Source organism: Amblyomma maculatum, chromosome 5 (genome assembly GCF_055883805.1).
Source record: "Amblyomma maculatum isolate TAMU_Amacu chromosome 5, ASM5588380v1, whole genome shotgun sequence".
Lineage (NCBI taxonomy): Eukaryota > Metazoa > Arthropoda > Arachnida > Ixodida > Ixodidae > Amblyomma > Amblyomma maculatum.
In genome coordinates this window covers 8,873,070-8,899,217 of record NC_139348.1, presented here as the reverse complement: position 1 = coordinate 8,899,217, position 26,148 = coordinate 8,873,070, and the positions used below count along the sequence as shown (strand labels likewise).

Sequence of the window (26,148 nt, the reverse complement as noted above, 5' to 3'; positions counted from 1 at the left end):
GGAGGTGAAGTAGCAATAAATCATATCTTACTTTCATATGCACCAGATGCAAAAAATTAAGAGGAAAACATTTTGTAAAATTTTGGCAACAGATCCCTTTCCATCCCAGCATGATCCTAGGAGAGACTGCACTAGCCCGAATTCCCAGCATTTTTGTTTTCCTAAAAAAAGAATGTTCCTAAACAAGCTGAATCCTAAAGAACACTGCAGTCATTATGCAAAAAAAATATATTAAACCTTGTTCTTGGCGCATGGCAGCATTAGTAGCTTATGCGCCATAAAAAATCAACACAATGCTGTTAGGTATACCTTGGTTAGCTATACTATATGAGAAGCCTTTTGTCTGGAGTGGTCCTTATTCCCATGACAGCTCTGTCACGCGGCTCTAATGTCCTAGCAATCGTAAAGTGACCTTTTCTAAATTCTAGCATAATTGTAAAGACAGTGGAAGCAATTTTACAAATCTCTAAAGACGTGCGGGTGTTTGGTTTTGACTGGAGTGCTGAATTGTTTTTTCAGCATCTGCCCGCTTTTTTTGTTGAAGACAACCTGGAGTGAAAATGTTGAATAAAAAAATCCCGTAATGCTGTACAGCAGCTTGTAGCCCCTCGGAAGTAGAATATTTATCGTGCAACTGCATGTTTCAGTTGAGAGCGCGCTGACGTAGTACGTTCGACGCTGCATCAAAAACGCAAGATTCACAGAACAAGTGCTTGGCGACAAATCACGTTTATTTTGCACCCATCAAAACTCGATATGAAAGCAGGCACGAAAATAAAACGACAACGCGATCGAGGGGAGTTCCGCACAGCCGGTCAACGCACGGAGGAGGGCGCGTACTCGACTGCATTCATGCGCCACAGAGTGGGCCAGCCGTAGAAACATGGAATAGTTGTAGCAAAGATCGCTTGCATGGCAACCTCTTCAAAATTCTAAGATCGGATTCTGCAACTAAATGTGCAGCGCACTTTTTCTACCGCGTACCGAAGTCCGGCGTCGCATATATTCCGCTAGTGTGAAAGCGGAGTCCATTCGGGTCAGGCTAACATCACGCATGCGGGGTTTAAATTTCATGTACGCAAAATTCAACGACTAGAGAAAGATACAGGCTGATCACTTGTTTAGTCTTCCCCTAAATACCAAAGAACATGCTGTTCGTAGCGAAGCGGATGATTCGTGCTTCTGGCTTTTCGGTTGTGCAGTCGTGTACTGCGGTGCAGCGGGTTTTCGCCTCGACATGCAGCTCGCCACTGTCGCAGCGTGGGCCTCGAGTACATTCGGCATGCATTTTGCCAAGGCTCTGAGGTAGAATCTGAAGGTAGGATTTAACTAGAAACATCCTATTTCTTCTGTCTGCATGTGAGGAAGGAGCATAGCATTTCACATAGATTACTGCGCATTGCATGCTTTGGACGGCCGAGTGTTCGGCACGGCGAGGTGTGTGTGTTGGGCCGGCGCTCGATCTTCGGAGGTCGATGCAGGACCTAAGACAGCGTAAATGCTAGGAATAGCTCGCTCGCATTACGGCCAGATCGAGGTGATAGTTTAGTGCGAAGCGAAAGCTGCTCGTTAATGTGCGTATCACGATGCCAGCATGGTGCAGTACGTCGCGTCGCCTTTGGCTGTGCGCGCTCGCCGCACAAAGTCCTGAGTGGAGACCGTGATCTGCAACTATGTTAGAATGGGCTAACCCTTGAAGCATCTCATCGAGAGTCGCCAAGGCTAGCTGCATGAGATAATGATTCATTCAGGCGTATACCAAGCGGATTGCGGATATACGTGCTACGCTCGACGTGCGTTTAGCCATGAGCCTACATCGACGTCCACCATATCTTTACGAGAATCGAATGGGTACATCGGACGTATGACACTTCGCTAAAGAAAACCAATTTTTCTAGTCATAATTTAAATTCGTACTAGGGTTTTTGGTGTCTGTGTTCTCCCTTCCTCCCTGTGAACTCGAGCTGTGTCTGTTAAATCTAAGCACCGACTCGCCCAGCTTTCCGCTTTGAACACAATTTCCGGTCACAAGAAAGAAGCATAAGGAAAGATATGCTTTCGCCTGATATTTGATTACGACCCGCCGTACTTTTTCATTGAGGAGCTTTCCAGAAACAGGGCACGCCCCGCCTGCGTGGGCTGAATTGATTGATTGATTTATTGATAAGCTATAGAGTTGGCAGGTTGGTGAGGTCGGCATCCTTGGTTCAAATCCGCAGCTCTATGCCGCCCATTCCTGTTATGACACAGATAAGGTTCAAAGAGTCATTAAGGCAGGTCGGCATGGTTCAGCAAGCCTGTCCTTGATGAGAGACTATGGCTCGTTCGTGTGATTCTCATGTCATCTGGCTGTAGTTTAGTCATTTTCGTCCCCAAAAGCAAATGGTAATTTTTCTAACAAGTAAATTGAAGGCCAAGTAGATTTCTTGCTGCGTTACAACCCTTTTGTGTATTTAACGGCGTCTTCTACGGCTGTTGGTTTAAACCCTAGAAGGTTTAAGCAGCAGTGTTATGGAGTGTTGAAATTATACTTCAGTTAATCGAACTATTAGTCCTTTTGCAGGATTATTCGTACAAGCAGCGAATGCCAACATAAATATTCAATCCGTTTAGACTCGGTTCTAATCATCATCAGCGACGCCTTATCGCGCTTTGCGGTCGACGGCCCTGATCAGCTTCCTCCGTCCTGGTTGTGGCCGCTTGTCCGATGGTCGCGTTTCACAATCTTCGGGCGGCCAATTGGCCGTTTTCCGTCTACCTTCAAGTTGAAGGCAGCCATGGCTCCATCGCTCGCGCGGCGGACGTGCCCGCGACTTTCCCGAATTTTATCAACGATTGGCGTAACACCTCATCGACGTCGAATGTGCTCGTTGCGTTGCCGATCCATCAAAGTGGAGGCATCCATCCAGTGGAGCATTTTCACATCTGCAGTCTGCAACTTGTTCCCGACGGCCACGGTGGATGGCCAGCATTCCCAGGAGTACAACGCTACTGGGCGTAAAACTTTTCTAATCCCGCTTTTCCAATCCAAGGTCCTTGCAGAGCTCAAAAACTAGGGTCTTTACCACGGATACCTTCACGTTCTTCGGATACATTTACGTTCTTGAGCACGAGCTGCTATCTTTTATCCGGCGAGTGACACGTAGGGCTTCAGACGAGGATCAGGAGCGGTGTCTACTCGACGGTGTTGAAATCCTTCTACGGACTGCAACTAAGCCTCGGAGTACCGTGAGCTGCCAGCCTGAAGACATCGGTGAAATTGTGACCTTCTTCAAGGACTACAACCGGTTCCTTCTACAAGCTGGCAAGGAGGAAGGATTCGTCCTCCCGCCTTCAGGAATGTTTGTGGAAAAAACCGCTCAAGCAGTTGATAAGAGCTTCATTCCGAAGAACGTAAAGGTATCCAATGTAAAGACCTTAGCCTTTGAGCTCTGCAAGGACCTTGGATAGGGAAAGCTGTCGACAGCTGTTAATAGCAGCGATAGTTTAGAATTGTTCTTTACTGTAAAAACCCAAAAATTGGTCAAGCCCGTCAGGTCCATAGTTAGTGAAAGAAACACTTGGCAACGTGAGCTTAGCAGGTTTATTTAAAGCAGTTTAAAGGCTTTGGTTGTTGAACACCCTTACTCGACGAGAAACTCGGGAGATATTGTTGCGTACCTGCAGGAGGGGTCATCTTTAGTGTTTGCGTTTTCGATTGACGTAGAAAATTTGTTTTTTTCTATTCCCCACGATGGCACTGTTTTGTGCCGTCATGTCTTGTATTAAAAGTACGGGTGTGATTGCTTTTCAAAACACGCGCGGTTTTCCGCTGAACAATTTTAGGTCACCTTGATATTTATTTTATCTCAATCTTTGTATCCTTTAACAGCCACTACTTTGTTCAGCGTAACGGCATTTGAAATGGCTCGTGTGTAGCACCAGTACTGGCTGAAATCTTTTTATCTGTCATTGACTGTGGTCTGGCGCGCCTTTTTGACGACGAAGTAATTCTGAAAGTTTTTCGATATGTTGATGACTATCATTATTAATATTTTATGGGAATTTTTCCATAAAGAAAGGTGTTAGGCAAGGAGGCACAATCTCCCCAGTACTATTCACAGCTTGTTTAGAGGAAGTGTTCAGAGACTTGGAATGGGAGCAGTTAGGGATAAGGGTAGATGGAGAATACCTCAGTAATCTGCGATTTGCTGATGACATTGCCTTGCTAAGCAACTCGGGGGATGAACTGCAAATAATGATTGATGACCTAGACAGGAAAAGTAGAAAGGCAGGCTTGAAAATCAATATGCAGAAGACTAAGGTAATGTTCAACAGCCTCAGGAAGGAACAGCAGTTTACATTAGGTAGCGAAATACTGGAAGTAGTAGGCGAATATGTCTACTTAGGAGAGGTAGTAACCGCAGATCCGGACCACGAAAAGGAAATAACAAGAAGAATAAGATTGGGATGGAGCGCATTTGGCAAGCACTCGCAGATTATGACTAGCAGCTTACCGGTATCGCTCAAGAGGAAAGTATACAACAGTTGTATCTTGCCTGTACTCACCTATGGGGCTGAAACGTGGAGGCTAACCAAGAGAGTTCTACTTAAGTTGAGGACAACCCAGAGGACTATGGAACGAAAAATGGTAGGGGTAACATTAAGAGATAGAAAGCGTGCAGAGTGGGTCAGAGAAATAACTCAAGTTACCGACATTCTAGTAGAAATTAAGAAGAAGAAATGGACATGGGCAGGACATGTAGGGCGAAGAGAGGATAACCGATGGTCGCTGAGGGTAACAAACTGGATTCCAAGGGAAGGAAAGGGTAGCAGGGAGCGGCAGAAATTTAGGTGGGCGGATGAGGTTAAGAAGTTCGCAAGGGTCAAGTGGACGTAGCTAGCACAAAACCGGGTTAAGTGGAAAAATATGGGAGAGGCCTTCGCCCTGCAGTGGGTATAATCAGGCTGCTGATGATGATAATGGTGATTATTAATATTATTATTATTATTATTTGGTTTTTGTTAAACATCAACCTAATGTGCCCCGCACTGTGACAGTGGAAGAGATTTTAACCCTTTTTAGACAACCCGGGAAGGGTCTAAGCTTTACCCAAGAACTTCCGGAGGATGACAAACTACAGTTTTTAGATATTACTTGACTTTAACACCAAATCACGTATGTTGGATGTACTCACCAAGGGCCCAGAAAGACCTGTTACCGTTTGGGAACCGGCTATCGCATCTTGTTGTATGCAAGGCGCCTTGGATAAATCTCGCGTGCTCCTAATAGATGCGAGCCTCAGTAATCAGGCCAATAGGTTGGTGAAAGCTCGTTTCTCTATTACTGTCATTGCCACTGTGGCAGAGAAGCTCTTATGGTGTGGGGCCCCACAGCCCCTTTTAGCGTTTCAAACCACGCACGCTTTTTTCTGTTTGTGTTGGTGTCCGCCCGGGCAGCGCGAGTACGCATGAGCGAACTGCCCGGAGCGGGGGCGGCATGTTATCGGCGCGAGACAGAGGGTAGATAAGCGCGTCGGAAGCACGGCTCGTGGCTTTTTCGCCGGGAGGCCGGCCACAGAAGGGCGGCGTGGCAGCGTCCAAAGCCGGCGGGATGTACACGGACAACGGGACGGAGTCCTGCGAAGCAAAGACTGAAGCGGAGCCTACAAGAAAGCCTTAGGAGTGTTAGAGTGAGTGCTGCCACGCGAGTAGCAATGCTTTTGTACCATAATCAACGCTTTGTACTCGCCCTATCCGCGCCGCAGTGTGTTTTGTGTTGTCGCGGTGAAGCCCTGACCCATGTTCCGTTTTATTCTGCATAGTGCATTGTCGCGCACTTCGACGGCATGTTTCCAGCGCAGTTTTGACCAATGCTGTTTCTTTTCTATTTTATACTTTTCTGTTGATCCGGAATAAACCGGTGTTTTTAAGAAAGACTTGGTTTTCACTCGTCGTGCGAGACCATCGCTCGCGAACCCGTATTCTAGAAGGCGGAGCCTTCATTTGGCGCCCAACGTGATTTCTGCTCGAGCTGTGGCTTGCCCCGCGAGTGTCGCAATTTGAGGCTCATGCAGTTTCGTGCATAGCGATGTCGGACTTACCGGGTGCAAGCGCCCACTTAACGGAGACAGTTCGGCCTCCCACACAGGCGGGTTCCGGGGATGAGCAATCAGAAGACAGGAAAAGCGAACCGTCGGACATTTGTAGCGGAATTCTTGGCCTCCTGTTCGAGCTACTTGAATCAAAGGCACATTTCAGAGAAATGGTAGGAAGCGAGGCAGTTTCGTAAACGCCCACTCCATTGTATCGCTATAATCAGCTGCGGCTGAATTTGGCCGTGCCAAGGTTTGAAGGATACGCCGAAAAGAAATCTGTTTGCGATTTTCTTTATGAAATCGACGATTATCAGATGGCAATGGCAATTTCGGACAGCGCTCTGGTAACGCGTGTGCTTCCCGTAGCTTTGGTAGATTCCTCAGCAACCTGGAGGCGTAGACAGCGGCCGTTCACAACAAAGCAGGATTTTATAGACCGTTTTCGAGAAGAGTTTTTGCCGCCTGACTATGACATCCGTATGAAAGATGAGCTTTGCACCACGACGCAAGGCGAAAACGAGGGTTTGCTAGAGTTTTTGCGCAGTTTGCAAGAGCTGCATGAGCGGGCAGATCCCGCAGTTCCGGAACCAGAGAAGGTGGCTCATGCTATACATCGGTGCCATCCAAGGTACCAGCCATATCTCCGGCGTCGCCAGTTCGCGGACTTCGATGACATGGCTAGAGAAGCATCCCGCATCGAGGCATCTTTCCTGGTGGAGCTCCAGTACAAACCACCTCCCCCTGCAGAGACTTGCCTTGAGCCGTCCTGTGCGTGGCCTGGATCATCGGACGCACGCAGCCTGGAGACGTCAGGCTGCCGTACCGGGGCTGGCGACTTGCACGGAGCCACAAGTCCTGATGCGTCTACTCAGGTGACGAGCCGATTTCATGGGGTAACAGGTCAGACGGGCCCCGTGTCTTCTTGCCATACGCAGGCGCTGGTACCCCTTGTGTGGCAGCAGTTGGGACACCCCACGTCAGAGCGCACAAATTCCGGACATCTCCTGCAGCGGCTGCCGGCTACCATTCACCTACGGGTGCAGCGTGGGTGTCGCCACCAGGCGCGGCGTGGGTGTCGCCACCGGGCGCAGCGTGGACGTCACCTACGGGTGCAGCGTGGACGTCACCACCGGGTGCAACGTTGACGTCACTTACGGGTGCAGCGTGGGTGTCACCACCGGGTGCAACGTTGACGTCACCTATGGGTGCAGCGTGGGTGTCACCACCGGGTGGAATGTGAGTGTCACCTAAGGGTGCAACGTTGACGTCACCTACGGGTGCAACGTGGGTGTCACCACCGGGTGCAACGTGTGATTCACCTTCGGGTGCAACGGTGTCGCCATCAGGTGAGAAGTGGGTGTCGCCCCCGGGCACAACTTGTCCTACGACTCGCAGATCCAGGACAACGCAGGGGAGGGTGTTTTGGTCATCACACCATCCAGCGGCCGGGCCGCACAGACGTGGCCAACCACCGGGAGAGCTGATCCAGTCGCTACCTTTCTGGCCTGAACGGACCCAGGGGCCTTCGACCCAGGTGCCATTGATGCAGGTGCCATCATCACCACCTGCTATGCATGAGGCAGACCCCGAGAAACCCTACAAACACTCGGTGAGTTCAGTCCCGTCAACTTCTTTTGAGGAAAGCCAACAAGACAAGACCCCGCTGTTCTTGGTCAAAATGGCCTAACTGGAACTTCCAGCCCTTTTAGACACAGGGTCTACGGTGTCAGTCTTCGGCGATCAGGTGAAGAATTACTTTGAGACAAACCGTGTCCGGTTGCGGAGTGTAAACACTAACCGTCGTATGGCTTCGACTCCCATAGTACCCGCAACCTGAGCAGCCCGCCTAACAGTTACTATAAATGATCGAAAGATTAGACAGCGTTTCTTACACCTTCCCGGGCTATCCTGGCCAGTCATACAAGGCCGTAACTTCATAGTGAAGGCAGGAATCGTGATGGATCTTAGTAAGGGAACCTACCGGTACGGCACCGGTACAGAAGAATTTCAGTTCAAGACCAAGGCCGCAAAGCCACAGTCACAGTTGCTTCCCACGAATGGCCATTCGGCCAATATCACAGGAAGTGGTATTCTAACCGTTTTGAATTCCTTCACTGGGTCACCAGCGGAAAAAAGCAGAATCGAGACAATGCTCAAGCACTTTGCAGCAATGTTCACGGAGGCTCCGTGGAAGGCCAACGTACTAACCCACAGGATCGACACCGGCGATGCTCGTCCTATCTGATTCAATCCAAGGCCTTGAGTGTCCACAAGGGAACGCTGCTAGATGGGGTCCTCGACGAAATTGCGCCTACCGGTGCGATGAGACCATCAAAGAACCCCTGGGCGTTTCCTGTTGTTCTCGAGCCTAAGAAGGATGAAACAGTACAGTTGTGTGTCGATTATCGACGTCTGAATGCTTTGACAGTGCGAGAATCTTACCATTTCCCGTCTGTTCACTCTGTCATGTACTCACTTGGGTCACCAAAATTTTTTACAACTCATGACTGCAGCAGGGGATTTCTGCAAATCCCGATTGACCGCTGCGACATTGAGAAAACGGCTTTCACTTGCCACCGGGGACGGTTCGAATTTGTGCGATTGCCTTTCGGGTAGTGGAATTCACCTGCTACTTTTCAACGGGTAAGGGATATTGTGCTCGGAGACGCTAAATTTAACTACACTATGGAATACATGGATGACTTAGTAGTGTTCTCAGAAAGCTTAGAAGAGCACCTCCTTCATCTAACGAATGTCCTTCAACGAATGCAGAATGCGGGCATCACCATTAACCCCGGCAAGGTTCAGTTGGTGACAAGCACAATCAACCTTCTCGGTTTCATTGTGGAACAGGGCACAGTTCGCCCGGCTGAAGGGAAGCTTCAGGCCATTCTGCAGCTCCCACCACCAACCAACATAAAGAGCCTCCAGCGTTTCCTGGGCATGGTGGGATTCTACCGCCACTTCATCCCGAACTGCGCTGACCTGGCGCGACCCCTCCATCAGCTCCTCCGTAAGGGTGCCCGCTGGTAATGGACAGAAGCCGAGCAAGGATCATTCCGTTCACTGTCTGCAGCCATCGCGGATAGTGCACGCCTGCGGCTTCCAGACCTTCACAGTACAAACGGATGCAAGTGAGTACGGAATTGGGGCGGTATTGCTTCAAGAACATCGAGGAAAGCTTTGCCCATTGGCATTTTCTAGTCATACACTGACGGCACCGGAAAGGAACTATACTGTGACGGAGAAAGAGTGTCTCGCGATTGTGTTTGCCCTCAAGAAATTTGACATGTATTTGGATGGCGCAGAATTCACTATTAAGACGGACCACCAGGCCCTATCGTGGCTTTCAAGGTTGCAAAATCCAGCTGGCCGTCTAGCCCGCTGGTCTATCGCTCTCCCAAAGTATAATTACAGGGTAGAATACAGAAGAGGCACTTTCAACAAAGTGACCGATGCCCTGTCATGAGCTCCACTTCCTGGTGAGGGAGAGCGAGCACCCGCGGTCCATGCTGTGAGAGCTCCTGCCGACACCTAGGGCACACTGGTGTCCCGTCAACAGCTCCTTGACGCTCAGCTCTCAGACGACCATTGCAACCAGATACGCCAAAGCCTGAACAGCGCCAACCCTGCAGGGAGCCGGGCGCTTAGCGAAAGCTACGACAGCTATGTGGAAGCAGAACATGGTTTGATCCTGCGGTATATACCTGCTGCGGACACCGAGAGTGGTGAGCCGCATTTCGTGCGGTCGTTCCAAAGTGCCTACGCAAGCATTTTCTAGAGTACTTCTACGATACACGCCTCGCAGGTCACAGCAATGGCAAGAAAACATATGACAAATTGTGTCGCTATGCAACATGGCCCCGCATGAGAAGGGATGTCCTGACATTCGTCCGCACATGTCATACCTGCCAGACCGCGAAGCCGAGGGGAGGGAAACCACCGGGCCTCATGTAACCTGTAGAGAGCCGATACCCATGGGAAATTGTAGCTTGCGACATAAAGGGTCCCTATCCCAGATCAGCGAAAGGGAATCGCTACTTCTTAGTGATCACTGATCATTTCTCGAAATGGGTAGAATTGTATCCCCTGAGTAGGCTAGACTCGAAAATAATTTGGGATAAGCTACTAGAAACATTCACTCGCTTTGGTTTCCCAGCTCAGGGGGTGGTGGTGGTGGTGGTGGTGACTATGGTTTATTTTTGGGGAGGGGGTACTGGTCACGTCTTATGTTAGCCATCTTTGTGGCATCACTCTTGGTGACCAGGGGGAAGGGGAAGTTGGGATTAGGGGAAGGTTGAGGAGGGGAAGGTTGCTGACGCCGCCTATGTCGCCGCCATTTCCACACGAAGCACTATAGGCCCATGCAGGCCTACAGAACAGAGCTGAGGCCAGACTCCTCCAGATAAATCAGGAGGAGCCGGTGAGCAGAAAGTTGGTTCCGAGCTGGGAAGAGCAATTGCCCTTCCGTATCAGCAGGGAGACCAAGATTCCGATAGCCATTCAGAAGTTTTTGGCGATGGCCAGCGGAGGCTGGACACACGAGGAGCAAGTGTCCCAGTGTGCCAGTATTGCCGCAAGAGGGACATGCTGGGCTGGGAGCTCGGCCACAGGCATACATGCGGGACGGAGTCCACGTGCAGCCTATTCGAAGTCGTAGGAGGAGGGATTTGTCCTTCCATGAAAGTTTGTCAGAGAGCCGTTGGAGATGTTCACCAGCGGCAATACGACGGTCAGGATGGAAAGACCTTATCGACCTTCTCAAGAGAGTTTTGAAAAGTCAATCACTGATAATGACACTTATTTCACCGGTAGGATATTCACTGCCACTTGCAAAGTTCTTGGCGTGCAGCACAAAAAGACTACGCCCTACCATCCGCAAGCAAACATTACAGAGCGAGTGAATCGAAATCTCAAGACTACGATGGTGGCATTCACGGAGCGGCACAAGGACTGGGACGCTCGTATCCAGGAGATGGCCTTCGCCACAAGAACCACGGTAAACCGGTCAACAGGTTTTACGCCAGCGGCCATTCTCCTTGGTCGTGAGCTCAGGTTCCCTATTGAGCATGCTCTGAATGGCTCTGATTTACCGGGTCTTAGCCATTCTAAATTTGCGCATGATCTTTCCAGCCGCTTGGCCGAGACTCTGAAGGAGGCAAGGGAAAACTTGGACCTTGCCCGCCTGGAACACTGTAACCAGTACAACAAGGGAAGGCGACCTTTGGAATTCACAGTCGGCGACAAAGTCCTTCGCCGCACGCACCCACTAAGTGATGCAGCAAAAGGGTTTGCTGCTTCTCTCGCTCCACGATGGACTGGCCCTTACACGATAACAAAGCGCGCGTCTCGGCTTTCTTACTTTATTCGCCATGTGCAGGGTGGTCTAGAAGCCGGACCAGTCAACGTGGCCGATCTCCGAGCTTACCACGGCCGTCCACTAGCCACATAGAACCACTTGACCTACCAGGCACTACGGGTACCCACGCTCGGCGGATACCTCCAAGCATGCGCCCCGCCAGCAGCAGTACCAGTTCCGTCCTTATCCCGCGTTATTTTTGTTTTACACCTCGGGAGGTGTCCCGTCTTGAGAGGGGGGGGGGGGAGTGTGGGGCCCCACAGCCCCTTTTAGCGTTTCAAACCGCGCGCGCTTTTTTCTGTTTGTGTTTGTGTCCTATCGGGCAGCGTGAGTACGCATGAGCGAGCTGCCCGGAGCAGGGGCGGCATGTTATCGGCGCGAGACAGAGGGTAGATAAGCGCGTCGGCAGCAGGGCTCGGGGCTTTTTCGCCGGGAGGGCGGCCACAGAGGGGCGGCGTGGCAGCGTCCCAAGCCGGCGGGATGTACACGGACGACGGAGCTAAGTCCTGCGAGGCAAAGACTGAAGCGGCGCCTACAAGAAAGCCTTAGGAGTGTTAGCGTGAGTGCTGCCACGCGAGTAGCAATGCTTTTGTACCGTAATCAACGCTTTGGCCCTATTACTCGCCCTATCCGCGCCGCAGTGTGTTTTGTGTTGTCGCGGTGAAGACCTGACCAATGTTCCGTTTTATTCTGCATAGTCCATTGTCGCGCACTTCGACGGCATGTTTCCAGCGCAGTTGTGACCAATGCTGTTTCTTTTCTATTTTAAACTTTTCTGTTGAACCGGAATAAACCGGTGTTTTTAAGAAAGACTTGGTTTTCACTCATCGGGCGAGACCATCGCTCGCGGACCCGTATTCTAGAAGGCGGAGCCTTCAACGGAAAGACAGACCGTGCCAGGAGGGTGGCCGGTCGGAGAAAAGAAGGCCTGCGCTGCTGTCCTACCTTCACAGGGTTTCCCACAACTGTAAGAACGTGGGCGAAGAAATATGACGTGCCCGTGGTGCTTTCTGCAACGTGCGAATTGGCCTCATTACACCCGCTTATCATGTCCGAAGAGAAAAGTACGCAAGACTGCGTGAAGCGTCATGCCAACCCATATGTTAGTTGTCGGACGGGCGTTGTTTACGAGGTTCCCCTAACCTGTGGAAGGGCGTACATCGGTCAGACGGGCAGATGTTTAAATGACCGCTTAAGGGAACACTAGCTTTCTGTGAGGACTAAGGGTCGAATTTAGCCTTGCACTGCGGCGTTTGTCCGGAAGCTACACGTGACAAGTCATGCCTACCTTTGCTAAAGAAAGCAAAAATTTTAAAGAGAAGCAGAAACCAGGTCGCACGTGAACTTTCCGAGGCATTTTTCATCGGTAAGCGTGGGGATGATTGTGTAAGTGACCGTTCAATCAACCTTTACAAATAAGAAGGCAGATATTTGAACTGCGCATGGGTCTAGATATGACGTTTGAAGGCATATAAGATGTGTTTCCTTCTATATGAATTTAGTCGAGAGTCTGTGCTTGTTGTGTGTACCTTCCTCGTCCTTCTTTTTGTGTGTGCAGTATGCTTTGAAGATATGTCTGACCGACTCGCCCAACAACGCCCTCTTTTAAGCGTATAGCAATGTCCATGGTATGTATGTACGTCCGTCTGTAGGTCGCAAGTATTGGTGTCCATCACCAGGGCAAATAGCAGAGGGGACAGCACAGAGGCTTGGTGGGCGCCAACAGTGACCGGGAAGCTGTCCGAGTCCAGCAGGGCATCTCACGAGACTACCAGCGGTATCGTACATTAGCACGACAAGGCGCACTAGCAACACGGGGGCACATGAAGGCGCATGACTCAGTTCTATATTTCGTATTCAATTCGACTTTTTGTTACGCTATTTTCAATATCGCTAGGTAAGATTAGTATTGGCAGGATGAATTTAAAAAAAAATTATTCAGTTCTCGTGCCTCCTGAACAAGGCGCCGCTGTTCCAACCAATTCAGACTGCGAGACACATGCCTGTGTCGAGATAACCAGCACAATTTCGGCAGCATCACCGAAATGTTCTCCACTTGCAGGACATTTGGCTTGAACGGAAGATAAATTCGAACGGCTCATTCATCCATCTATCAAAGACGATATTCACAAAATATGTATCTAGCACACGTGTGAACATATGGAGGTCTCACACGGCCTACTAGATTCTAAATCAGAAACATTTACTTTGGGCCATAATTTGTTTTTCTTTCCTGTAGATATGCTCATTTAGGTGCTTCCACTTTTAAAATATCGCCTTAAAAATATCTCCTTTTCATACTTTGTTAGAATGAAACATTCGTCCCGAATGCATTGTTATTAAATGTATTTCTCTCTCATATTGGAAGGGCACAGCGCAAACAAGGATACCAACTCGCCCAATTGTCTATTCTTCTTCAATGTATTTCTCTGTTTCATTATTTCATATTAGTTGTTTTCTCTCGAGCTCCGCTGTCGGGAATAACATTTTCTGGAAGCCTTGGAAGCAGTCCGACGGAGTGCTTGCTCTGGCGCTAACATGCTACGTCTTTTTTAGGAAAAGGACATCGCTGCTCACTCTTCGGCTAAAACGGCGCCCTGGGCTTCTTGCTGTGCTGAGCTGGGAAGACTCGGATCACCTAGCCACGCATGCGCGGACACCGGACCCGCTCATCGCTTTTGCATGGACTACGCCCCCGGATGAAGCTCTTATCTGGGTCCCACCAAGCTATTTAAGCAGCTGGAGCGGATCGGCCGGTCGCAGTCCGACGGAGTGCTTGCTCTGGCGCTAGCATGCTACGTCTTTTTTAGGAAAAGGACATCGCTGTTCACTCTTCGGCTAAAACGGCGCCCTGGGCTTCTTGCTGTGCTGAGCTGGGAAGACTCGGATCACCTGGCAACGCATGCGCGGACACCGGACCCGCTCATCGCTTTTGCATGGACTACGCCCCCGGATGAAGCTCTTATCTGGGTCCCACCAAGCTATTTAAGCAGCTGCAGCGGATCGGCCGGTCGCAGTCCGACGGAGTGCTTGCTCTGCCGCTAACATGCTACGTCTTTTTTAGGAAAAGGACATCGCTGTTCACTCTTCGGCTAAAACGGTGCCCTGGACTTCTTGCTGTACTGAGCTGGGAAGACTCGGATCATCTAGCCACGCATGCGCGGACACCGGACCCGCTCATCTCTTTTGCATGGACTACGCCCCCGGATGAAGGTCTTATCTGGGACCCACCAAGCTATTTAAGCAGCTGCAGCGAATCGGCCGGTCGCAGACCGACGGAGTGCTTGCTCTGGCGCTAGCATGCTACGTCTTTTTTAGGAAAAGGGCGTCGCTGTTCACTCTTCGGCTAAAACGGCGCCCTGGGCTTCTTGCTTTGCTGAGCTGGGAAGACTCAGTTCACCTAGCCACGCATGCGTGGATACCGGACCCGCTCATCGCTTTTGCATGGACTACGCCTCCGGATGAAGCTCTTATCTGTGTCCCACCAAGCTATTTAAGCAGCTGCAGTGGATCGGCCGGTCGCAGTCCGACGGAGTACTTCCTCTTGCGCTAGCATGCTACGTCTTTTTTAGGAAAAGGACGTCGCTGTTCACTCTTGGGCTAAAACGGCGCCCTGGGCTTCTTGCTGTGCTGAGCTGGGAAGACTCTGATCACCTAGCCACGCATGCGCGGACACCGGACCCGGTCATCGCTTTAGCATTGACTACGCCCCCGGATGAAGTACTTATCTGGGACCCACCAAGCTATTTAAAGCAGCTGCAGCGGATCGGCCGGTCGCAGTCCGACGGAGTGCTTGCTTTGGCGCTAACATGCTACGTCTTTCTTAGGAAAAGGACATCGCTGTTCACTCTTCGGCTAAAACGGCGGCCTGGGCTTCTTGCTGTGCTGATCTGGGAAGACTCAGTTCACCTAGCCACGCATGCGTGGACACCGGACCCGCTCATCGCTTTTGCATGGACTACGCCTCCGGATGAAGCTCTTATCTGTGTCCCACCAAGCTATTCAAGCAGCTGCAGTGGATCGGCCGGTCGCAGTCCGACGGAGTACTTGCTCTTGCGCTAGCGTGCTACGTCTTTTTTAGGAAAAGGACATCGCTGTTCACTCTTGGGCTAAAACGGCGCCCTGGGCTTCTTGCTGTGCTGATCTGGGAAGACTCGGATCACCTAGCCACGCATGCGCGGACACCGGACCCGCTCATCGCTTTTGCATGGACTACGCCTCCGGATGAAGCTCTTATCTGTGTCCCACCAAGCTATTCAAGCTGCTGCAGTGGATCGGCCGGTCGCAGTCCGACGGAGTACTTGCTCTTGCGCTAGCGTGCTACGTCTTTTTTAGGAAAAGGACATCGCTGTTCATTCTTGGGCTAAAACGGCGCCCTGAGCTTCTTGCTGTGCTGATCTGGGAAGACTCGGATCACCTAGCCACGCATGCGCGGACACCGGACCCGCTCATCGCTTTTGCATGGACTACGCCTCCGGATGAAGCTCTTATCTGTGTCCCACCAAGCTATTCAAGCAGCTGCAGTGGATCGGCCGGTCGCAGTCCGACGGAGTACTTGCTCTTGCGCTAGCGTGCTACGTCTTTTTTAGGAAAAGGACATCGCTGTTCATTCTTGGGCTAAAACGGCGCCCTGAGCTTCTTGCTGTGCTGATCTGGGAAGACTCGGATCACCTAGCCACGCATGCGCGGACACCGGACCCGCTCATCGCTTTTGCATGGACTACGCCTCCGGATGAAGCTCTTATCTGTGTCCCACCAAGCTATTCAAGCAGCTGCAGTGGATCGGCCGGTCGCAGTCCGACGGAGTACTTGCTCTTGCGCTAGCGTGCTACGTCTTTTTTAGGAAAAGGACATCGCTGTTCACTCTTGGGCTAAAACGGCGCCCTGGGCTTCTTGCTGTGCTGATCTGGGAAGACTCGGTTCACCTAGCCACGCATGCGTGGACACCGGACCCGCTCATCGCTTTTGCATGGACTACGCCTCCGGATGAAGCTCTTATCTGTGTCCCACCAAGCTATAAGCAGCTGCAGTGGATCAGCCGGTCTCAGTCCGACGGAGTGCTTCCTCTGGTGCTAACATGCTACGTCTTTCCTAGGTGAGCATTGTTGCTTTCATTGTGAAAATTCTGTTTCTGCACTTCTTCAGACTGCGATTGTGCCTATTTGGTGTCTCGTATTTCGTTGATTTTTCTTTTGCTTACCCTCATGTCTGCTGCAACCAATGATACAAATTGTCCTACTTGCTCAAACCCAGTGCAGAGGGGCAAACCGAGCTTACAATGCAGTGAGTGTAAATGTGTTTACAATATCGGAAAGTGCACTGGCGTGCCTAAAAAGCAGATAAAACAGGATTGGATATGCAACTCGTGCGTAGATATTCAGTTATCTGAGCTTGAGAATGAGGACGATGACTATCAGCAGCCGACTCTTAAACACGTCATGTCCGCAATCCGTGCATTGAGCACCAAGCTTCAGAAGTCAACTCACGAGTAGATAAGCTTGATAAGACCATACAGCTGCAGTCTGCTAAAAATGACACAGTAATTGAACAGATCCAAGCGCAAGGTAAAATTATTGAAGGAATTGAACAGTCAATGGATCTGCTTTCAAATAAATATGATGAGATGAAGACTGCTCTCAGTGCTCACAAACTCGAGGTTGCAGCTCTTGATAAACGTGCAGCAGCCCTTGAATCTTTGCTGACTGCAAAAACCCAAGAGTTAGCGGAGCTTCACAACGCAGGTACGAACCTTGACGCATAATCTAGGAGATACATGGGGTTGCTCAGACAGACAAGGAGGAGCTCCCTGTCGTGTTATACGAACTGGCGTTGAAACTTGGCGTCTCTTCCAACACACTTGATGAGGTTGATTCAATGCACAGACTGCCCGCTCAGAAGGGAAAAATACCTCCCATAATCATGCAGTTCAACACTCGGGCCCCTTGAGATGAATGGCTCAGCAAGAGATACACGTTAAGTTCAGAAGATATTTTTGTAAATGAAAATCTACCGCAGTACACGAAGCACCTGTTCTGGAAGGCGAAACAGACAGCTACGATGCTGTCATTTAAGTTTGTTTGGATAAAAAACGGCAAGGTCTATATGAGGAAGCCGGAAGGTCAGGGAGCTGTTAATGTCTTAAATGAAGGGGACTTGTTGAACCTACACTAAAGACGTTCAATACATTTGATTCATTTTCTAATTGGACTGAGGTGAGAGCTGAATCTAGTGTTCAGAGAAAACCAGTACTGGACCTCGTTCACGTGAATGTCAGAAGTATTATACGTCACTGGAACTTACTAAACACATACTTGGCTCAGCCACTTCCATATCTGGATAGTCTGTTGTTGTCTGGGGTCAGTATAAATCAAGCTGAGTCTGAAACATTTAGACTTAATGGCTTTAATTCCTTTTCGCGCTGTCGGGAATCGAGCAAAGGGGGAGGTATCATGGCGTATGTTAGAAAGACGTGGCTTACTGAAATTATTCCATGTGAATTTACCGCAGCTGAAGCGATCGCTTTCTCAGTGAGAAATTCTGATGAAATTTCTTGTCATTGCCATATACAGGCCCCCAAGCTCCGATCTTCACACAGTTTTCGATGAACTGTCATCATCGATTGGTTCTTGCGCGAACGAGAACTTAGTGATAGCTGGAGATTTAAATATAGATATCAGCCACACTTAAAAACAAGGCACTACCGTTTATTAGGATTTACTTGCGAGCTATGGAATTGAAAACAACATTCACAGTTACACTAGAGAGGAAATTATAGGTTGACCAGGTCGTGTATTGACCACATAGCCTCGCGCTCTAATACTTTAGAAATAGCTGCTGGTGTTATACATGAAAAGGTTGCTGATCATTATTTTAGAGCTTTATCCATTTTTGACAATTCTCATCAGGATAGGAGTGAAGTAAACACAATACCTATTATTGATAATGCGATAGTGGATGAATTAGTTCAGACTTCGGACTGGGACGGTCTAATTAATTCGAGTCACATAGAGGCATACAAGGACCTTGTAAGGACTTTTAATAAAATATATGCCCTTGCAACGCGTCAGGTGCAATTGCATAAGACGCAGGAATCCGGAAAAAAAATGGATAACCAGTGATGTTTTAAAGATAGATTATTAAAAGGATAGAATATAAAAGGATAGATTATGGAATTCGTTCAAAAAGGACCCAGATGACTGTTCTCAAGCAGGAGTACCGTGCAGTTAGGAACAGGCTCACCGCTATGTTAAGACGTAAGAAAAAACAGTTCTTTACTGCTGAATTATCGCATTGCCGGCGTAATGTGCGAAAGACGTGGGACACTCTGAACGACCTGCTGGGCAGGCCCAGTCAACAATCTTTGGATGAAAAACTTATTAGAGCATTTCCACGTGAATCGCCTCAAGATATCGCGAATTCATTTAATGTTTCTTTCGCCGCTTCGATAGGTAAACTGAAACAGAATCCGGGTTGTATCGGATTGCCATTGCTCAACTCTGCTTTTCTTCCATCAACTGATACAGATGAGCTGCGCACAGTGCTTGCTTCCCTTTCTGCCCACAGACATGATAAAACTAGAGGGCGAGATTTGCAAAAAAACTTCAACAAAATAAAAACGTTACTGCTCTTTATGGCTGCATTGGAACTGGAGAAATACCTGCCGGACTGAAGATCTCAGTGGTTAGGCCGGATAAAAATAATTACAGACCTATAGCTATATTGCCTACTTTAGGCATTATTTTGGAGAAGATTGTTTATAATAATATGGAAGCATTCTGTACAAAATATGCCGTAATCCATCCTACTCAGTATTTCTTTCAGCGCGGATTAAGTGCTATAGACCTGCTCGAAGACTGTTCGGACCACATAAATGAAACTATAGATCATAATGAAATTTCTCTCGGGATTTTCTTAGACCTGGCTAAAGCCTTCGATGCTGTTGACCACTCTATTCTGATATTTAAATTAGATAAGGTTGGATTCAGAGGACCATACCAAGTTTTCTTTAAGAACTATTTTTCGAATCGCTTTCAAACCGTCACAGTAAAAAATCAATACAGTGATTTTGTCCAAGTCAAGTTTGGGGTCCCACAGGGATCCATACTTGGCCCTTTATTATTTAATGTTTATATTAATGACTTAAGCATTCTGGCACTCAATTCCATACTTTTTCAGTATGCAGACGACACTGCCCTACTTATGTCCCATCGATCCTTTGAACAGGCCAGAGACTTGCTACAAGCAGATGTTTATAGTATAGTGCAGTGGTTTGCTTCCAACCAAATATATTTGAATAAAAGCAAAAGTATCCTGTTGTGCTTTAGAAACCCACACAAGAATGTACCCGTGAGTGAAACGATTCTTCTGCATGATGCTGGGTGTAGTGAATGTCAGTGTGAGCCTTTGCCATTCTCATCTACAATTAAATACCTTGGCCTTTACTTCGATCAACATTTGTCATGGGCTACGCATATCCAGCATGTTGTCAATCGTCTTCGAGCTGCTTCAGCCCAACTGTAAAAGCTAAGGTTCACATGCCCAATCAGGCACCGTAAAATGGTTGTTAGAGCTTTGGGTGAATCTGTATTACGGTATGGTGTCACAGTGTATGTCTCTTGTTCGAATTTCAGAATTTTTCAGGTGAATAAACTGTTGTACCGAATCGCAAAGAATATTATGTATGGGATTGTCCCAGAAAACTTAGATAAGAATGCTAAACTTATCAATGCAGAAATCTGTCCTCTATCAGATCTTTTTGCTTTAGTATTTATCGCAAGAAATATTTTTTCGAATAAATTCAAACTCCCTCAGGATAGACCTAGAGTGTTTCGCAGGAATGAACGTTTTAAACTACTAAGGGTGTACACTAATTACGGAAAAAGGTGTCGTGCCTATTCCGTTCCCTATCACTTTAATAGATTGCCAAATGAAATTGTACAGTTGACGTCTCTTGCTGAAGTTAGCGAGAAGCACAAAAATGGTTGTTTACTTATTCTACACAGCATGCTACGTGAAAGTGTTTTTGTCATGTACTATATTGTATGATTTACAGTCATGAGCAAAAGCGGAGAGATCATGCAATTTGAGAAAACTACCCGCCAGCTTTTTCTGGCAGTGAAACAGTTATTTCTGAGAAGTGCATTAGGTACCATGCATAATATACTTGCCTTCTTGCCCAAGCAATTTTCTGTGGCACATCATTTTATACAACAAAAAAAGCAGTCGTAGCAGTTAGCGTTGTTTCTCCACTTTTGCTCACGACTGTATACCTTTAGTTTATTATTGTTTATTTTGGCATGGAGCACGCGCCCGTCGATTGCCGTGGCCCGCCCACAAGCGCTCCTGCGCTTCTGCGGGCATGAGAATGTAAACTGTATTTATGAATAGTAATAAAATTATGTATGTATGTATATATGTATGTATTATGGGGCCCCACAGCAACTTTTAGCGTTTCGAACCGCGTGCGCTTTTTTCTGTTTGTGTTGGTGTCCGCCCGGGCAGCGCGAGTACGCATGAGCGAGTTGCCCGGAGCGGGGGCGGCATGTTATCGGCGCGAGACAGACGCTAGATAAGCGCGTCGGAAGCAGGGCTCGGGGCTTTTTCGCCGGGAGGCCGGCCACAGAAGGGCGGCGTGGCAGCGTCCCAAGCCGGCGGGATGTACACGGACGACGGAGCGGAGTCCTGCGAAGCAAAGACTGAAGCGGCGCCTACAAGAAAGCTTTAGGAGTGTTAGCGTGAGTGCTGCCACGCGAGTAGCAATGCTTTTGTACCGTAATCAATGCTTTGTACTCGCCCTATCCGCGCCGCAGTGTGTTTTGTGTTGTCGCGGTGAAGCCCTGACCCTTGTTCCGTTTTATCCTGCATAGTCCATTGTCGCGAACTTCGACGGCATGTTTCCAGCGCAGTTTTGACCAACGCTGTTTCTTTTCTATTTTATACTTTTCTGTTGATCCGGAATAAACCGGTGTTTTTAAGAAAGACTTGGTTTTCACTCGTCGGGCGAGACCATCGCTCGCGGACCCGTATTCTAGAAGGCGGAGCCTTCAGTATGTATGTATGTATGTATGTATGTATGTATGTATGTATGTATGTATGTATGTATGTATGTATGTATGTATGTATGTATGTATGTATGTATGTATGTATGTATGTATGTATGTATGTATGTATGTATGTATGTATGTATGTATGTATGTATGTATGTATGTATGTATGTATGTATGTATGTATGTATGTATGTATGTATGTATGTATGTATGTATGTATGTATGTATGTATGTATGTATGTATGTATGTATGTATGTATGTATGTATGTATGTATGTATGTATGTATGTATGTATGTATGTATGTATGTATGTATGTATGTATGTACCATGGCTTGCCGCGTTTTGTTACTGCAGTCGGAATTACCTCTAGTTCTCTACTGGTTCTTATTTGTATATATTATTGCATCGTGTGCCATATGTTTGTTCTCTATTGAAGGGATGACTTCACGTTGCGATCCCTTTTATTAACCTTGCTAACGTTTGCACGCTGCTGGATATTTTCATTTATTATGGCTATGTTTGACCACTTGACACCACTCTTTCAGCTCAGTTGGTGGAGTGACTGCCCCGGAAAGGCTCGAAAGGCTCGATCCCCAGACCAGGAGGAATTTTTATTTAACTACGATAAACCTGTATAACTTTCCTTTGTAGCCGTATGGCTGCGCTTGGGTGGATCTCAATGAGTAATTACCCCTTTATTACAAATCACTACACCTTGGGGGATTCACGTAACTATTTGACCATTCCCACTTTGAGTTATAGATCAATTCGCTCTCATCCTACCATATGTTCCGCGAGCGTCCTGGTTATCTCAAGTGGTAGAGCGACCCCCCAGAAAGGCGGTGGTCCCAGGTTCAATCCCCAGGCCAGGACAAAAATTCTTTAACTACGTTTCTGATAAACCTGTATAGCTTTCCTTTGTAGTCATATGGCTACTTTAGGGCGGATCTGAATGAGTAATTACTCCTTTATTACAAATCTACTTCACCTTGAGGCATTCCACTACTTATTTGACCGACCTCGACCCCACTGTTTCTTATAAAAGAAATGATTATTTTCGGCGACGCCATAGCAGCGGAGCTAACATGCAAGAACACGGGCACCGCACCGGATGTGAGCAACTACCACCGTAGGGGTTAACATTTCGCAAGAAGCTTCATTTGCTTCATTTGCCGCATTTTTGCATTTGCTGGGAAAGATTGAGGGTCACAGGAGAAGGGGTAGGCGGCAAGCGCGATGGTTAGCTGGCATCCTCGAGGAGCTGCAGATGAAGCTATTTGATATTAGGAAGACAGTGAGAAACCGGAAACCTTGGCGTGATATGGTCCATAGGGTCACGAGGAGTCGGACGCGACTGAACCGACCTGGATCATTTTTCAATTCCTTTTTCGAGGGCCTGTTATTACTACAAGAAAACAAATTTTAGCATGCTTTTCTGACACTTCCGCAAGGGATCCACCGTATCGCTGGCGCGGACGTCTTGCGCAAAAGGCACGGCCGGAGTGGCGATGTTTACGGCGGAGGGGGCAGTGCTTCCATCGGAAGGTGGATGCAAGAACTCAATTGTGCTTCGCAGAACTGTCTGGGTTCTTATTTCAGAAACATGCTGAGTACACATATTGGGAGTCATGTTATCGAACGCGAACACAGTACAGTGTATCGGCAGCTTATCCCCGCCGGCACAGCAGCAGACGAGGCGGTAGGCAGTGTCTCCAAGCATTTCAACGTGGCAATCGCAGTCGGTGCGAGGAGCTTCGTGGTGTGAACTTGAGCCACTATTTCCAAATAAAGAATGCGTGTAGGGCGCTCAAATTTCGGAAGTATAGTAATAAGGTCCAGCCTGGCTACAAAACTGGATGACCGTGGCATGATTCCTTTAAGCAAACTACAAAAGCCCATGGAATCCACACGTCGCCCCTCGCGCTGCAGCCGAACATAGAAGTAGGCCCACTCACTTTGTGGTTTTGGTGCACGTTACGAAATTACGTTACGTAACGTTATTGAAATGGCTACGACTTGAAATGGCGCACTGCGCTGCGTGTGTTATGTGACATACTTGCCTTTGATTTGCTATCTGAGCTAATGCTGCTTTCGGGAGATGTTGAACTTAATCCTGGCCCCGGACCAACCAACCTTTCCGATGTTTTAGATGCTCTCAAGCGGCTAGAAGAACACCATGCAGCCATGCGTGCCGACCTTGATCAATTGAAAACAACCCAAATCAGCCATGAAACATAACTAGCTGCACTTTCAAACCGAGTAGCAGTGCTCTAATTAGAGGAGCGTAAAACAGTATCACCATCAAAACAGGTAGAGACTAGCCAGATTAGGCAGGACATCGCTGAACTAAAGGCCGCCAACATGGACGCGAAGAACAGAATGCGCCGAAACAACCTGCTCTTTTTCGGCTTAGATGATAGCGACAAAGAATCGTGGACTGAATCGGAGGAAAAAGTTATTGCGTTGTGCAAAGAAAAACTAGATTTGAATATAAAACCAAGCTCAATAGAACGCGCCCACCGCATTGGTCAATTCTCAACGGAAAAAAAGCGACCAATAATAGTTAAAATGAATCACTACAAGGCAAAAGAAAGCGTGCTTGCATGTGGTCGTAAATTGAAACACCTTACGTTATCCGAGAAGGCTTCGAATTCGCCACTCGACTCGCTCGCTCCAAATTGGTTCAATTCATTAAGCCCCGAGGGTGTCGCTTTAAGCTTCGATACGATAAACTTATCGTTGGCGAGAAATATTACACCTACGATCATGTCTCTGATACCGTAACAGAAACAGATACGAACACCAAGCCCGCGGCAAAGATAAATGGAGCACAGGACAATACACAGCAGGCCTCAGAGCAAGCCAAGTGACACTCTACTGAACTGCATGAACTGATTCCGCCAAGCAATCGTCATTCACCCGCACTCATCAACATCGCTTTTACTAATATACAGAGTATTCTACCTAAACGCCATCAGGTTCACAGTTTCATTGAAGTCACAGACGCCGACATGGTCATACTCACAGAAACTTGGCTGCACCCAGAGATAGAAGACCACGAATTGTTCCCTTCAGACTTCCATTTCAGCACATACCGCAAAGATCGCACTAACCGAAAAGGGGGAGGAGTTCTAATAGCCGTTCGTAACACTCTGCAGTCCTCGATTATCCGGCATGATAATATCCTAGAAATGATCTGGGTATGCCTTCACAACACCTCCGGAAAACTAGTGTTCGGTGTCTGCTATAGACCCCCAGACAGTCACGTATCATTCCCCGATTCCCTACGCCATGAATTAACGATTATGAGGAATGAGTATCCCAAAGCACCCATATTTCTGTTTGGTGATTTCAATTACCCACAAATTAACTGGTCATTGCTCTCGACACTAAGTTCGACACCTGCAAACGAACAGAAACTTTTTCTAGAACTAACCCTTGACTTTAACCTTCAGCAAGTGATAACAAGTCCAACGAGAGGAGACAACATCCTAGATCTCTTGCTCACAAGTCACCCGGACGACGTAAAATCCATTACTGTCCTTCCTGGATTAAGCGACCACACCCTTGTTCATATCTCTATGACGCTACCTTTAAAGAAGAAATCACCAACCAACAAACTGATCAGTTCAGTTCAGGCGTTCAGTCGTGTCCGACTCTTCGTGACCCTATGGACCATGTCACGCCACGCTTTCCGGTCTCTCACTATCTTCTTAACATCACATAGCTTCATCTGCAATGCCTCGAGAATGCCATCTAACCATCGCGTTCGCTGCCTACCCCTTCTCCGGCGACCCTCAACCTTTCCCAACATCAAATCTTTCTCCAGCTACTCCTCTCTTCTCATCAGATGACCAAAGTAGCTGAGCTTTAACTTTAGAATTTGACCCTACAATGAGCAGTCAGGGTTTATAGTCGACAATATCGACTGATTTGATCTTCTGGCAGTCCAAGGAACTCTTAAGAGTCTTCGCCAGCACCACAATTCAAACGCGTCAATTCTTCGGCGGTCAGCCTTTTTCACAGTCCAACTCTCGCATCCATACATCACAACTGGAAAGACCATAACACGGGTTATACGGATCTTGGTTGGCAGACTAATGTCTCTGCTCTTTACTAGGCGGTCAAGGCTAACCATTGCTCTCTTTCCCAGAAGCAGGCGTCTCCTAATTTCATGGCTGCAGTCTCCTTCCGAGGTAATCTTGGCGCCCAAGAACAGAAAATCTGTCACAGCTTCCACTTTTTGTCCATTGATGCTCCAAGACTTGATAGGGCAAGACGCCATGATCTTCGTCTTTTTAATGTTCAGTTTGTGGGATTCGGGCTTGCTGCGGCTGCCCTTTGCGCGGCCGCCGCCCGCTTCCCAGTTGTTCTCCCCGTTCCCTTTCTCCCGCCTGAGGCGGCGGAGAGGGGCTCGAGCGACTTGTCACTGTCGTTCGGGCCACAGCTCCGCCCTGGCGTCCCAATGGCTGTTCTCATTGGCGCCTTTTTGGCGGGAACACGGCACCGCTTCGACAGCCGCGCTCGTGCGACTGTCCGAGCGGAGCTGAGAGAGAGACTCCTCCGAGACATCGCAAGGTGCGTACGCTACTGTTCTTGTCTGCCGGCCTTTGTCCGCGCAGACCAGTGTGTACTCGAGTTCGTCTGCTCCGGGTCGTACCTGA

The 26,148-nt window shown here is 48.4% G+C and overlaps 1 pseudogene; it reads left to right on the top strand.

The window, feature by feature from the left end:
• LOC146187730 (uncharacterized) overlaps positions 1-12,429 on the top strand; it is a 97,897-nt pseudogene extending 85,468 nt beyond the window's left edge.
• The last annotated feature ends 13,719 nt before the right edge of the window (positions 12,430-26,148 follow it).